This window comes from Bombus affinis, chromosome 3, assembly GCF_024516045.1.
Source record: "Bombus affinis isolate iyBomAffi1 chromosome 3, iyBomAffi1.2, whole genome shotgun sequence".
In the NCBI taxonomy this organism is placed as follows: domain Eukaryota; kingdom Metazoa; phylum Arthropoda; class Insecta; order Hymenoptera; family Apidae; genus Bombus; species Bombus affinis.
Genome location: NC_066346.1, coordinates 4,879,996 through 4,897,117, shown reverse-complemented (window position 1 = coordinate 4,897,117; position 17,122 = coordinate 4,879,996). Strand labels below are relative to the sequence as shown.

The following is a 17,122-nucleotide window of genomic DNA, read 5'->3' as shown; positions in this document are numbered from 1 at the left end:
AAGTGAAATCTGAGATCTTTTCGTTTTTAATGCGATAAACATCTCTGTAATTGCTCGAACGTATTTGAGTAATTTCATATCGTGCTAACCATCGAACCTGGATATTCATCTCGCCACAAAATTCGCCTGTTTCCTTTAATATTGTATAATATCGTGTATAAATCTAGCGATATCACGTTCGAGGGGAGTCCGTGTTAATTGTTAGATATAAGATTTTATGGTGGCTTAAATATTCGAGACAGAATTAAAGTGCTACGTGACTGGAATCACGAATAAGCTGTTCGTGAATGAATTAAGCTCACGCAAAGAGACTTATGTAATCTCCGTGAAAAAGATACACGCGCAACCATTAAGAACGTTTCCAGGCAGAAGTATGCGGCTTACGATCGTCGTTAATGCTGGTAAACATCTTTGAAAGCTATTCTCGCGCCTCTTGACCTGCGCGCGCATGCCCCTGAATTTGTTTCGTGGATTATTTTCGGCGCGCTATTACAAACGGTATTGTATTTTTTGTACCAAAGTGATACACCGGTACTCATACTACCGTGTAAGAGATTAACAATTATTGTGTTAGATAGTAGTACAGTCCATAGCTTTCTTCTTCTTAATATAGTGCATGTTATATTTCAACTTTTAGTTATTCAATATTTAGGCTTTTAATCCATGAATATATTTTATTGTGAAATTTGTAATTAACCTTAATCGAAGAATAATTCTGGAAAATCGTCGACACACAGGTTCTGTTCTAACATCTTTTCACTCTAATAATCATCCATTATGGAGTGAAGGTTGCTTGCATTTGAGACGTAGCAATCACAGGATTTAAATAGGTCCATTGAATCTCCATATAGCATCGGTCTTGCCGAGTTTTGTTCCGACAGTATTAGAACGAAAGGATGGTATTAGGAGCAATTACTCTAATGCAAACTTGCACGAGAGCCAATCGCTCCTGCCTCGTCTTCCTGTGTACGGACTTAATACCCGTTTCATCATTCGCGAGTTAGAGCATGGAATGTAGCCTATCTCGATGCACCGCTTCTCGAGTCATTTAATCGGCTATTACACAGAACACCGAACCCCGTTCTTAAGCATCCTCGAACGCACAGTAATTCTAGTCATCAAGCAATCGATAAGATCGATCTTATAATTTCGATTTACTGACATGGACTCATTAATTTGTTTACGACGGGTTTATGAACTTAAAAACAGGAAAGAAACCGAAAGCCTTTTCTTATCGGGGCTACTTATTTGGACTTGTAATCGCACCTGCTTTGTCTTTTCAATCGTCCATCAACTTCGTTAAAGTGCGCAGCTGTTGTTTCATTAATACATTGATCCTTAGTCGATACGTTCCATTTATTAATACGTAGTTTATTGTTGGCGATATTTATAGCGAACAGTTGCAAATATAGCACGTTCAAGTAGAATTGACCTTCCATACGCACACATATTTTTCTATATCCATTTGATAGCTGTTTATATTCAAGCAGTTTTCCAAGTAATTTTTTTTACTGTTACACGCTTCCAACTAATCTAAAAATATTCGAAGAAATTTATCAACGTCTCCTGCGTATTATATAATCCTCCGCTCGGACAAATGTTAGGGAAGACAATTTTTTTTTTTTTTTTCTAAACAAAAGTAAAATTCAGCGAGGAGTAATTCAAAGAGTGAAATTTCGCTTCAACCATTCGTAATTTAATTTATCTACGTGTGATCGTATCGTCCCACGATTTGTTAGAAGGTCAGTGACCTAATATTTTCTTACAACGATCAAGCTGCGTTTCATAAATTTGATTGTTTAGTAGATACAGCTTGCCATTCGTTCGGATAGTTCTCGCGCAAAGGCTACAGTTTCTAGAAGTGTTTTAAAATTGACCGAGGAAACTAGCCTGGCCGAATCGATGGAACATAGATGGAACCACGCGGAAACGAATCATTAAGATAATTGATCGTGAGACAAGGTGCGCTCCTTCGATCGGCCAGCTACACGTGAGAAAAAACACGGTTTATTATTTGATTTAAGCGTTGTTCCTATCTTCTATACTATATCTGTTACATCACCGATATTTCGTGTCAGGACATTATGTGTTTTTGTTCGAAATGCAATTACATCGATGAAAGCAAAGAGCAGTTTAAACAAAGAACGAGTATTTCGATGAAACAGCTACGTGACTATTATCACGTTAATGGCATTAATGAGATGCCATACAAAAAATGTAAATGATTCTGCTATGACAGTTATCTCTTTTTTCTTTTATATGAATATGTATCCTGATCTTCTCGGTGATTTCCATACTTACCTGTTATGTATATGTTCTTCGGTTAATCGAAACGAATTCGATCGAACGTTCTATTAAAATGAAATAACGTTCTCGATCGAGAAACGTACGTACATACATTATCTCCTGTTTGTTTTCCGTGTCGTCGTTTCCAAGCATCGTTGGTGTTCGATTACTTGGAAAACACCGTTTGACGGAAACCGAATTAGTTTCGCAGAACAACGAGACCACCGTTCTTCCTCCGGAAACGAGTTCTACGAACGTTTCCAATTATACATGTTTCGAGAGCTCGGAGAAATTGGACTGTGACGTGAACGTGACAAATTCTTCCACTGTTCCGTGAATTGCTCGAACCTTACATTTCATAGGAATATTTCCATCCGCATATATATACATATACATACACACACACATATATGTATATATATATATATCATATGTATATATAGTAAAAGTATAATTCAGTTTTCATTTCTCCAACTGCACCATCAAGTTATTCAAGCGATATTTTATTCATACTGTTACTATGGGATTCTGGAATATCTCGAACGTTATAGACATTATTGTAATATTATATGGCTTTCAGATAACGTGCGAACGAGTCCTAGACTCGTGGATCTTTATGCAGTTTCATATTTTTACGAGAAATTGAAGAGAAATAAAGGTCTCGAGAATCATCGATTATAACTGGCAAGTTGAGATAAAAAATTTTCATCCGAGGATCTCAACCGATCGTGAAAGTTGACGTATAGCGCTGTAATTGATTAAAGGTTAAGGTCGGAATTTATGAAGATCGTTGTAATCAACTGATTCGTATTAAGCTGAGAAGTTGTAAGGACAGTTTACCACATCGATCGTAATCTTCCTAAATGATGAACGTCCTCGCGGATGCGTGCGTTTACCTAGACCTGCGCAACGCCACGCGTAATCGTCCTCACCGCGTTATGCAATTCAGCTCGCGGAATAATTCCCTCCAATTCCACGGCGACTTTGCTCATTATCTACTTAACTCGGTCATCGAACTCCCCGCTGCTTTTTATCGCCGTTCCCGCGTTTCTTCTGCGCTGCGTTTTCTTCGAAATTACAGGAAGGAAAAATAGAAAGAAAAACAAGATGCACGTTCGCCAGCTGTTTCGCGTAACGATCGCTTGATTGCGAACTTCACGCGATTTTCACGCGATTTTCGCGTAACAAGTTTCCCGGTATTCGGGTTAATGCGTTTTGGCAGCCGAGAATCGGTCGTTGAGCTCGAGAAAATTTAGAAGAAATGATGAAATTTATTCCAAAATTTCGGTTTTGCAACGGTGTTTCGAAACAGGGCGCCTTCGCACACGCTACGATGTAAATAGCGAAGGAATCACGGAAGGAAAGCGTGTTTCCATTAATCAATTTATAATTCTGAGACAAGACTTCAAATTTAACCAGTTCGTCAAGGAAGGCAAATTAGCTCGTCACCTATTATTAGATCGTCTTCCGATTAGATCCGATTAACGTTAGTACTTTAATATTATGTATCTAGGTGTGCTATATATAATTAATTGGCAAATCAATATGATAAAAATAAATAAGTATATGCAATCGTATTTCTATCTCGATGGAAGTAAACATCGGTACTGGCAAAAACCCTACTTACCCTTACCACCTAGTAATTACAAAGTAATTGCGAACAGAAAAGTAATTACAATTCTAATACCAGGCGTTTCGATGTGTTCTAGTTCTACCGTTAATGGGTTAAGCATTCACCTACCAGGTTATGGGAAATCTCTAGTACGTGCGATTAATTATTTTCAATTTTTGCGGTTGCGCGGAAATATTTCGAAATTTTGTGACAAACATAACGTAGGCGCCAGGAAAGAATTTTTCTTGGTGTTTACGCTCATTTTCGAGACGGACAATTTGTCGTAAACACAATAGCCGTCATGATAAACTGGCACTTAGTAAAGTAAACCAGACAGAAATCAGCAAACATTGTCGCTAATAATATCGAATTTAGAAGAAGCCCTAGTTTTCGTGCCAACGGACGCGACAGTTGCTCGCCCCGGCAGGCTACGCCGTAGGCTTCAACGACCATCCAAAATTTGTCAATTCGATGTTTTCTTCGTTCTTTTTGGATCCAACGTTGGACGAACCTCCCTTCCCACGGATTATTCGCAATTCGAGCCCACGCGTGGAAAACGTGCGAAATAGCTCGATGACCCCGCTCCGAATCGCTAGACGGGAATCAGCCTCGACGCGTGAAACGATCATAACTACCAAGTCATACTACGCAGTGGTTAGTGGAACAGATATAGCTAGGACGTAGATTCAAGCATCCAGTGGCGATTGCCAGTGTTGCAATCGTATTTAGGGTTACACGTGGTATACAGCCCTTTCAACTTTATAATCGAAGGGCTTTCTGCAATAAGAAGCCACTTCCCTCCACTTGCTAGTAATTTGAGCAAACTTATAAAAACTAACTGTACATCGATCAAAGTCGAATCGCGTTCGAACCGCTTAAAATCTGTTTCTATATATTTTTATATTTAACAGTAAGTTAAGATACGAAAAGTAAATCTTCTATTCCGTATTCGATCTAAAGATTAGGAAGAAAGCCTTGAACTACATATATGTATCGTATATCTAAGTTCTCGCAGCCTTCGAAATATCTCAGGCTACTTGTTTCAATCATCGAAGTACATTGATTTTAATGCTGATCTAACTTATATAGTTTTTTGTCATTTAATATTTTTTATTATTTATTGGCCAAAGCGTATGCAGCGATACAAAGACACCGAAGATACTATGCGTGCCCCTTGAAAGTTAAATCGCGCGCGCGTTCTTGCATAATCGTTTCACGCTAGCGAGAGATCCGTCGCGGAGAACAGCCACGTTTGCATATGTACGCGAGCGGTGTTGCGCGCGACTGGCTACGCTCAGAACCAGCCGTAGGTGCCTTTAGAGGTTAAGAAAATATCTGTGTCACTCGTACCGATTGGCCGACCGGTTGCCAGATAGTCGTTATATACAGGATGGAATTTGCATGCATATTCAAGCGACTGTCGGCGCCTGCTGCAGCGAAGCATCGAGGTCGTGGTTCGATCGAGGAGCTCGAACTTCTACTCTGCGTCAAAGTCTGAGAGAGGAACGACCACTTTTCGGTGAAAGTAAATGTGTGAACCGAACGATCGAAAGAAGTTGTTACGTATATTTCTTCTTTCCTCTTCGTCGGCTTTGTAACCGACTGTCGCGGGCATTCAGGAAGTTTCGTATCTTCGAGATACAAAGATCGATTTTGATAGGTTTCATCGATGATCAAATCCTGGGATTACGCGTATAATAATATTACATCACGATCGCGAAACGGGTTATGGTTTGGACACGTGAAGAATATGTTTCCGACGAACTTTAGAGTTTCGACTTCAACTTTAGCTTCAATTCTTCGGTAAGAGGTAGATAGAACAGGTACAAAGAAAGAGTATAAGAATTAGTAGAAATTACGTATAATTTTCATTATCTTGGATTGGGCGCAGTGTCATACCAGCGAACAGATGAAACTTAAATATTCGATAAAAGAAGAAATAAACGCAAGGGTGTCAATATCACTTACTCAAGAGATATTTCTTAGCAACCGATTCTTAATAAAGATACGCGCGAAGCATGCTCCATTTATATTCTATTAAGTACGCTTAAGTCCTCTTTGAAATTCTCACAGAGTTAGCAAGTATCTCTTCAAATTATAAACATGCTCCTTAGAAAGTTTATGTAACTTCACCGTACCACTCTTCGTTTTCCTAATCGTCTACAGTCCTTAAGCTTGATCCTCGAAATTCCTAATTAATTCCTCTGAATAATTAGCACGCAAAATGAGACATCCTTCTTTTATAATTATTCCTTATTTCCAACAATTCTTTGGCCTGGATCCTGTGGCTCTGTTCAAATCGGAGCGGCGGCGGTTGGTCGCGACGACTCGATTTTGCGCATTGTGTGCAAATTGAAGAAGAACGCGTGTACGCACAAACGCGACTGAACATCGGCATAAACAACCCCACGCGGTGCTCACCTATTAATCGTGTACTAACGCGACACACACACGAACGACCCGTATATGGCTGGTCTTGATAGGTAACAGTGGTTGCCAAATCGCGATTGCTATTAATAAATATGTAAGATAATCATTTGCGTAACGATGGTCGCGAATTTTCACGATCAATCGGTCTTTGGTCGAGACCACTTCGATTTGGTATTTGATCAGGATAAATATTTAGTGGTTTTGTTAAAAATTGATGGCCCGAAAGGGTGAATTATAAAAAGAATTATAAAAATGTAGCGATTTTTATCACTCATCAGATACAGTGTCTTTTTCTGGAAGATCATAGTAAATTGGTCACACGTGGTTTACCCAAGCGCCAAGCGATATCTGTTCGAGCGATCGTCAATCGTTGTCTGAAAAGTAAAAAAAGAAAATCGTAGGTTGTTGATAAAGGGAATTGTAATATATCCTATCGTCTGTACGGTCGATATATCATTATATAATTATAGAATGATCGTGAATCATGTATGACAAGCGTCTCATTGATGTGATCGAATTAAGCGGTTATAAATAGATGTTTGTTGGTTACTTGTAGCAGTTTAGTGCTTTAATATCGCTACCTACGATCGATCAGATACCTCTGCCGATTGTTATTGAATGACGCGATGGTCTGGTATATAGATCGTTTCTCTTAGTACCTGTTCACGGTTAGCCGTTTCGTGCTTACGCAAAACGAATGTTTGCTCGGATGCAGACGGTGTTCGCTTGTTTGCGGTTTTCTCAGGTTGCCCACGTGTCTTTTAGCCGGCGATAAATATAGACGATTATTAGGTGTACCTCGAGCAAAACTGACCTCGGGCTAGAGGCAAAATGGTAAACACTATGCGGGTCTGTTCCGTGAACACAACATTAATTGAACAGTCGATAAATGTAACACAAGCTATACGGGACACTTGTGTTCAATGAACCACTTCTGCGTCGTTTCATTATTGTGTCTCGCGTCTTTGCTCGCTCAAGGAACAATCGGCCGAGTTCCTGGCCGACCAAGGGTGAAAACGTGAGAAAACAAGACGAGTATATGCAATGTTAGATTTTATTGTTTATCAATAACATAATACTATGCGCAATATTGCAGCTTACGAGTGTGCAGTAAGATTTGTTCGTCGAAGGCCTCGTTCTCACGAAAATCGTGTTTGAAGATGTCTCAAAATGTGGGCATAGTCGATCGATCTTTTTCAATTCGGTGATCAGGTTTTGCCAACACAAAACCGGTATTCGAACAATCCTTCTTCAATGATCGATAGGTGAATAATTATACTAAGATCCACGGATGAAATGAATAACAGTAGAAGCTCATTTATTCGAATTCTATTTATTGGGACAAAGTCGTATTTGCAATTAGCATCCGATTAAATGGAATCTTGTCGAATGCATTTTATTCGAACTTTCTGAAATTCCTAACATGTACATATGCGAATTCCTACGTGCGAACGTATGAACGAGCGTCGTTGAAGGGTGTCGTTCTATAAACTGTGGCGGGGGAAATTTTTCGAGTACGATTATGATACGGTGTTGCACATCTGGAACGATATTCGATCGCTTTACGTCCAGATTGCTCGCAACGATACACTGTGACGAGCGTACTGGAAGTTAGTGCAACGAGACGCTAATAAAGTCGATCGTTCTATCTCTGCGTATTCTCGCTATGTATGTATGTATGTATACAGTGTAGCACACGCATGATAATTACTTGTGGTTGGATTCAGATTGAAACTATCAGGTTATTGCGGCTCGCTTTAGTGCTTATTACACGTGCAATATAGGCGTCGAATAATATTCCATCGTTGATATATCGAATAATTTACCTGTTCTATTAACCTCTTGAACGATACCGGTAAACACGTCGATTTAAATATCGTTCAAATACTCTGTTTATACCATGCTCTGTACATACAAGACGTCAGAATGTCGCGCTATTTAAAGAAGAAAAGAGCGGGGGCAAGCAAAGTATTATAGCTAGTGCGAGATGCGGGAACGTAGAAGAGGGGAATAGATATTGGAGGCCGGAAAAGGAAAGAATCTGCGAGAGGAATAGCGGTAGGTTGAAACATCTGGTGGAGGACTGCGCAGGAGCAGAAAGAATAACAGCGAGCGTGAAAAAGATTCTGAAGGATAAGATATAGGAACAGATGGAGAAATGGTTAAGGAAAATAGAAAGAGTAAGTGAGGATAGAGATGGAGAAAGAAGTGGTAGAAGGAAATAAGCAGAGATTAAAAGATGTAATAAGCAGACGGTTAACAGCAGGGGTGGTTAGCAGAAATAATAGTTGTAGAATAGGAAGAATTTCTAGCGTTGATTCTTAGTACGTAGTAACTGGGTTAAGGATAGCATAAGAATAAAGTATGATAGGATGAGTGAGAAAATCCGACGAGGAAGTGGGTAGTTTAGAAAATTGTAACTAAGTCGCATTTCTTGGCTACAAGTATGGCTGAATAATTTATTAACGTGTTGTGCGCGGTATCGCTTGTTTATGAGTGATGTTTTCCTTCGTCTAAGTAGAATTTCACGAATAATTCACTAGAATTTACACAAAGCTAACAAGAGGTTTGTAACAGACGGAAATATATAGAAATTTGTTATAATTACTAGACATATCAAATTCATGCTCGTTACGAGTAGTCTGTAACAGAATCATATGATATGAAAGAATAATTAGAACGAATATCTGATGTGCAGAACAATGGATATGTTAATGGCTGGTTTAAGCATGATTTGACGAAAAACAATGAAAATTATCGTAAATAATGTATACCGAGCCGTTTCACGAATAATTAACCTCGATGCTTTATGGCGATATTCATGTAGAATACGCGATATTTCTCAGAGAAATAAGAAAAACATTTATCTCCTGATCTTAATAAATTCGACCCTGAAGAGGTTAAGTAATTCCTCTTCCGTTGCATAGGTCGTAAGTATTAGAATCGAGACGAGTTAACCGTGCATTCTTTCGCAGATGTACTATAGGTAGGGATTTTCACGGCACGTTTGTCATTATCAAGTTCCAAATAAAAGCGTTAAAATTATACGCGTGACTTCAGGTTCCCTGGCTCTCGAAAATTCGCGAAGCGAATTTCTCTTTTAGCTGACGTATCTATCTATCTCGTATCTATCTCGTTGCACGCGACTGCATTATACTTGGAGAAGCATTTTCCAATGCAACTGGCTCTCACGTTAATTTTTGTCATCGTACGGTTAGGAATACGTTCTGCAACATTCGTCGTTCGATAATTTATTTACTCGAGCACTCGTAACTCGATTTATTTACAAAAGGAACGCGTGATATCAATATAATTCATCAAACTCGAAATACATTGCCAATGTTGCCGCATAGCTCTGTTAATAGCTTCGATATTTTGTTATTCCGAAACCTGTTCGTTCGATGCTCGAGCTAAATCTGCTTTCGATCCTCTTCTTCCCTGCGTCAGGAGACACGTGTCTGCAGCTATTACAAAAATAAGCGATCTCTCACTCCAACTGCTTTCTGCTTTCTCTTGTTTACCAGAAATTGAGATAAGAAAAGTGTGTTAACGGCATTGACGGGGACACCAAACCATCCCGTCTTGATCGAATGAATTATGTTTCAAAATACTTGCGAGCAAGTGTAATAGTAAAGAATCAAAACTCTTTCTGACGTCAAACGGGTATATACACATGTACGAAACAAACAAGTACATAGAGCGAAATACTATTTATTTATCGAGACTTCATTTGTTTGAACGAAATTTTAGTTAGTAACCAATTAACCTCTTGTCTCGTGACTTTGTTTTTTGAATATACACGTCAACCTTATTTACGGTTTCGTTACGATGTTTGAGGAAAAGTATTGAAATATTGTATCCATAAACTCGCTATCTCAGCGATCCGTAACACTTGTAACTGGAATTAAACTCAAAGCTAAGATTAAACTTTGTGTTTGATTCTGAATCATTGCCACAAGTATGGCGAGATATTTATTATAAAGGTAAGGTGTTGATTGGATTCGTTCGTCTAAATGTAAAATCTTTTCCTATGAATGAGAGAAGCACGAGGAAGAGAAATATAGTTTGAACAGAAGACACAGAGAAAACACGTCGAATTTCAGTTAAACGAATTGTTTACGTCCGAGGGACTCAAGTAAATGAATTCTACAACGAAACACTCTCGTTCTCGCCCAATCGACACCCGTGAAAACACGAAATGTCGCGATCGAAGGTGTGAACGCCGGTGCCCAGGCAAGAGAAATTTTGAAACCCCGCCGCGTTTTTCGTGTTCCGCGTCGAAACTCGATAAAGAGCCTCTTGTCGAGTCCCCACCCGTTTCCCAGCTTTTTTCTTGGACGCCTTGTTCTGCTCGTGGCGCGTGCTTCTGTTTGTAACGAGTGGCGCCAAACCGGCATGACAGCAGGACTCTCTGCGTCCCAGATCGAGTTATTCTATTTGTCGAGATCACGCAATCGGCCACGGCCCGTTCACGTTCTTCTGTGTATATACACAGGCGTGGGTACGAGGAAGAGGGCCATCACCGTTCGAGAAAACGAACGTGGAACTTTTAATAGCCGGTTTCGCGAGTCGTGCGAAGGACACGATATTCTTTCTTGAGAAGGATCCGCTTTTTTATGACAAGAGAGAAAAACAACACTAAAGCCTGGCTGAAATTAGTCAAATTATTTAAATTTATAAGCATCGTCCAAGTACACTACCATCGTGCACCTTTATTTAACGCTTCATCTGGATACTAAGTCGTTTTCAACCAGTAATTTTAGGTAATTTTTCATCATCTTTCGTATTTTGTATAAATTGCGTCTTACTGAAAAAGATTAAAACGACATATACCAATTTAATAAATTATTCGATGATATTCTAGAAAGTTGGAAGAGTTTCGAAGAATTTTTTGGAATTTGCGAAAACACAAAAACCTGAAAGAAGGTGCATAAACCTAAATCAGCATATAGGCGACGTCAATAAAAATAAGGTTGCAGACGATGTGTTAATTAAGATTAAAAGGGACAGCAGTTGGTAATCTGATATTCTTCCTGGTTTCGTGTCGTTTTTCGTGTCCCCCCTCAATCGAAATGAAAATTTTCTTCGAACATTTCGTAACATTTGATTAATTGCTTCATATTAAATCTCATTTATTTCAAAATCATCCGTGTTGACCAATAAGTAGAATAAATTAAACAAATCGATACAAAAATCACACAAGGAACTGGTTTAATCTGAATAACGCTCAACATCAGGATCCTCGATCTCTTCTTCCGCTTGCCTTTCAAGTCTATGATTTATCTATCGTTCACCGAAGCACTCGAAGAGATATCTTTTATTTTTCGTCGTATCATTATGTTGTTTGCATTGAATTATGCGAGGCAGCCACATGATGCAACATCGCAAAACAATGATATCATCAGACGCCACGCGATACGCAGGTGGTGCGTTGTATTTTCGATTTTGGTTTCGCGATAGGGTGACTTTCTGTGCCGATTGTCCACATTGTTTCACGTCGTTCGAAAGATAATACGCCACTCGAGCGATGCATTCGATGGTGGATTTCGTTGAAACGCAATTTCGTGGGGATCGATAAACATAACTGGTTTCTGACAGCGCGACAATTTCCATTTACACGTTGGTTATGTATATTTATGTTGATAAATGTTGATGCAAGAAATTAGCAATTAACCAAGAATATCCTTTTCTTTTTATTTTTCACATTTATCTCGCTGATGATAAACCGTGTGAGTTTAGGTTACAACGTTGCTTTATCGTACGTTGAGGTGCTAAGCTCGCAGTGATAGAGCGTAGAATTGTTATTAGGCTTTCAAGGATTTCATAGATGGTCACGTTAATTTAATTCTACGATTCTTCGTCTGTTGATATCAGAGTCAAGGAAGCATCCGAGTTTCGATCGAGTTCGGTGCGCGTATCGAGACGTTACGCGACATATTAATCGCGACCTCGATAATCTATAATTGCATCAATCTCATCTTTCGCATACGTTATCGCCTAATTATTAACCAACTGCGAACAAAAATAGCGCAGGGTAATGGCCAGTGACGTACGTATCAGCTCGAACGCTTTTCGAGTTCTTTTATTCTTTTGCTTCCTCGTTTGTTCGGTGAAAATGTAATTTACATTCGTGTGACAACCTTAATATTCGATATACAACGAATGCAAATATCGATATGCAAATTTCAAGGTGACGATCGTCGCGTGCCACCTCCATTTCCAATTATCTTCGAAGATAGAAACATCGAACTTCGGGATTTTCTTATTTCTCGCGTACAACGTTTGATTTCTTAATTAGTTGGCGATTAATCGATTTCATCACGTCCTCTCGTCGCCATTCGCGTCTCCTCGCGTATTTACGCGTAACACCGCCCACGCAATGCGTTTTGCCGCACGCTATCTCTTTTCCGCTCCATCTCTTCCTTCCTTCTTCTCCTCATCTACCCTTTGAACCGCGAAGTTTATCTTCATTTTATTTATAATTAGCCACGCGAGGACGACGCACACGAGCAAACGAAACGGCATATCTTTCCTTGAACGTGAGGTTGTTCACGCGTCGATTGTTATGCAAAGCTTGGTCGACCATCCATCCATGCCGTCTGTGATCTCGATCATACCGCTTTTCGACGATCACATTCCGTTATATAGAGTATCCTATTGTAATGATACAATCGACGGATAGATGATTTTACACGAGAAGAAAAGACTTTTGAAGAAACTATAGAATACAATTTGTTTTCGAGTAAATGGACTCTTAACATTCGCCAAAATACTCTCGGCTTGAAGAATTTCACAGTAGACTAACGTTTCTGTTGACTCGTGTCTTTATTGTATTTGACAATGAAAAACACACGGCGCAACGGAATATTCGTGGATGATACATTTGATTTCGCCAGAAAACATTCGACATTTTTCCTATTCTTTTTGCATACACAATTCTCCTTTCATACTGGGAGAAGGAGAACTTTCTTTCAGTTCTCAATCTTTTCTTCTAATATATTCTACGACACTTTTATATATTTTTTAGAATACACAGATAGAGTATTGATTTTATGTGATACGAATAAAAACCTTCAGACTTATTCTATGCTTTAGATTATTTTCTCCTGTGGAATCCGCTATACACGTTAACTCCACTGACTCGAGTGGTAATCTAGACAAGGTTTAAGATGCAACGTGTTACATCGCTTTATCTCGTATTATGATAATATTGCTGCGTTATTTTCTGCGTAGGTCACGAGTGACTTCTGTGATCGCATTTACTGAAACCTCCACCATGATGTGTCGCTCGAATAAAGGACAGTCGGTTGATTGGATTTATTAAGCGGCCTGTATCAGAGCAAGACATGTCTCAACGTTGTCGCGCTACTTAGAATAAACAATTGCGCGTTCAGATTCGAAACGACACACGAAGCAAAAACCTCGAGTCAAACGTCGTTTCGTAATGTCTCATACACATATCATCACATTGTGACAAACTCTGCACTTTAGCTATCTTCGAATGTAGTGGTATATAACTTGAAGAAAATGCGTCTTTCCCTCGTTGTCGCATGACCGTCGAACCCGCCTCAATTATGTTACACTACCCGCCAAAAGTTTAGATTCATTGCATACAATCGTACAATTGAAAAGGAAATGTCTATTTAGTATTCCGCTGCTTTCGTAAAATCTTTGAATATAGATTAATCGATGTAAGGGAAATTTCGATTAATATCTACGAGTCTTAGAAGTTTGTAGTTTTTCGTCAAATCTTTCGACAAAGATCTAATTCTCGAATTAAAGAAAATTTCTTTATATATCTGCAATCCTAGAATTTCTACTACCATCAGGAGATATCTTCAGACAAAGATCTATTAAACTAAAAAAAGAGGATTTCATTGATACCTGCAATTTTAAATTAATAACAAAATTGACAATTAAACATTATTTTAGAATTCTTTTATCGATCTGTAAAAATAGCAATCTTAAAATTTACGAAACTTCCGGAATCTAATCGAAACTGAAATTTAGCCGTAACCTAATCCACTCTGATCAAATCCTCCGTTTTGCTACTTTAAAATAAAGTTAGTTCATTGACTAACGATATAACTCGAAACTTTTACCAAATATTGTATATTTGCAAAGATGCAGTCGCATGCCAGCGATTTTTTCATCGAGTTGTTTATCATTGGAAGAGGGTTCGACGATTTATTGACGAGCGTGTTGATAAAAGCGTTACGAGCTGCGTGCAGAATGGCACCGCGAGCGTATCGATGCAGGAAAAAGAAAGTATCGCGAATTCTGGGGGAAGAGAGACGGGAAAGAGGGTCGTTTCATCGACGTATGTAGGAAAAATTCGATAAGGCCTCGTGAAAGGGGCACTTAATCGTTCGATTGACCCTCTGCTCTGACGGCTCGGCTAAACTGGCAATCAGTAATTGTGTCAGACAACCGGCTGCCCTTGTTGACAGTTCTCGATGTCAGCGCACATCCCACGAGAATCGTCGAATATTGTCGCTTGACTTTCCAAGATACTCTTTAGTTCGTGTCGCGTCAACGTTTCTTAATCTACTCATGGAGAGCACAAGTTTATTTTTGGAGTGGAAGTATCGTTTATGATAGAAGCTAATTCACTTAAATTCCTCTTTTATTTATCTTGTTATTAAAACGTTCGTGACTGGTAATTTTATCGAGAGCATCTCGAGTATCTTATCTTTAAATATAAAATCACAAAATTCACAAATACACGTTTTATCGAAATCTCAAGGAATAAAATCATAATTAATCAAAAGTTGAAATACGTGACTAAATGCGAATTTAAAAAGTCCTGTCTTAAACCACTATGATTATCATTCTGCCAATTACATATTCAAAAGTTTGAATATTTGAATATTTTTATCTATATTAATATCTCAAGTCGTTTATATTTCGTTGGAATCTTGCGTGATTAATGCAACAAACCAAGAACTATCGATTTTATTTGAGTGTTCGACGATCGTTCTCGAGGATTCGACGATCTCACGATCCGAATCGAACGATATTCGGTGATTTGTTCGTGGATGGAATCCAGGCGACGACACTGCGCGCATAATTGCATTGATCTTCGTGAAGTCCGGCTGAAACGATGGTCGGATATCACCAATTACCCATGCCAGTCATCGTCACATGTTCAACTGTGTCCCCTATTCGTTATCAAGCGTCGAGATTTTTTTTAGACGCCGGGTACAGGCTGCACTCGTCGAGCGTGTACGGTATGCGCGTAAATCCGCTCCGCACACAATACTCGTTGCACGACCAGCGTTTCACTGTAATACCAAACTACGTCATATAGTGGATTATAGTCCAGCCGCGATACACCGGGGTCAAACGCCCTGTTATCGCAATTCCTTCGCATGAGAATACGTGAACGCGTAAATACATCGTAATTCTAATCGATTTTTGCTAATTGACGTTCACCAACCGATTATTTGTACATGGAGATCAAAGTATCTTCGTGAAAGATGCTTCTCTCAAATTTCTTAAGCTGTCGAAGATCGGACAGATTTAATAATCCTCATGGCGATTGAATATTTTTCACAGGAGAAATTCAGATGAACGATACTTGTTTAATCGACCAATCGCGAGGAGGCGCGTCAACGGGAGTCGAAAATTCCCGTTACGATTAGAATAATCGAACGGATCGATCCCCTATTTCGATTAGGATAATAGAGGTAGTTTAATGAGTATGATGCTTGATTAACAGTTCAAAGATAGTATATATTTCCAACAACTTTGTAGAAAAGATAGTTACGCTGGTGCGTAAGGTATAAGCGAAGTAGGTGAATGATCCAAGGATGTAAAGCCGATGAAGAGATGTTGACTGTTCTAAAGATGATGAACCAGTGAAGCTCGGTGACGATGCTGTTGCAAAGGGAAACTCGCGTTCGGTGGTGATCGCTCCACCACCGGTCGCTTGCGGGTGGAATCCTGGGAAACATGGAGAAACCCACGTTTCCCCAATTTTTACGTGATGGAGCAATAACCATAAGGAAGCTCTTGACTCGAAGATGCTTTATGCCAATTGACGGCCTTAGCGGTAAATCGAAAAGCCTCGTTTTATGACAGTTCCTTAGGATTATTGCGATCCACTTAATTGTGTTGACGTGGCGAGTGACCGCCTCGATCGAGGGATAGATTCCGGGCTACGCAAGGATTCACCCGATGAAACAATACTTTTGCTGGATATTACTGGTTATTGAAGGATATCGTTGGTATTTAAGTTTCTCTGCAATGATTCTGATATTTATTCTACTTTAATTAAATATCTAGCTTAACACTGAAACTATTACGATAGTCAAGATGATCAATTCGTGATTTTTCATTGAGATTTTGCAGGCTCATTGAAGTGTATTTTTGAAGAATCGAACGACTCTTTCTAAAATGCGCATATATTTCCGTACAGCTTTCATTTAGTTATACCTGTTTGGTCTAACCTGTCGTTTCATTTGGTTTACTTTCCCTGGAGGGGTAAACCGGTTCACCCTCTGAGTTTGACTATTACTAACGTTAAATCAAGTAGAATAGGACATTTACTGATCATGGGGCTGGGTTTAGAAATTTAGCGATTCTATCGTACATTTCTAATAATATAAGCTTCTACATAGATCAGTGCGTCAGTTTTGATCTTTTCTATTGTTGTTTCAATGCGCTACGTTATTATGGTTTAACAGGTTGGATAACCTTTCAGTCAGAAACCTTGAAGTCAATGATAAACGGGCAAACTACAAGAAAAATACCTTCTGAAGTTGAACCAGAAAAAGCCAATCAACTCGGAAA

General features: G+C 39.1%; 1 protein-coding gene and 1 long non-coding RNA gene across 6 annotated transcripts in view; both read left to right on the top strand.

Annotated features, from left to right (window-relative positions):
• Nucleotides 1-17,122, top strand: part of LOC126914004 (sestrin homolog) — a 147,946-nt gene that overhangs the window by 47,043 nt on the left and 83,781 nt on the right. The window lies entirely within an intron of this gene.
• On the top strand, nucleotides 5-12,008 carry LOC126914129 (uncharacterized). The gene is made up of 2 exons (XR_007709574.1): nucleotides 5-11,091; nucleotides 11,193-12,008. It is a non-coding gene; the product is annotated as an uncharacterized LOC126914129 (long non-coding RNA).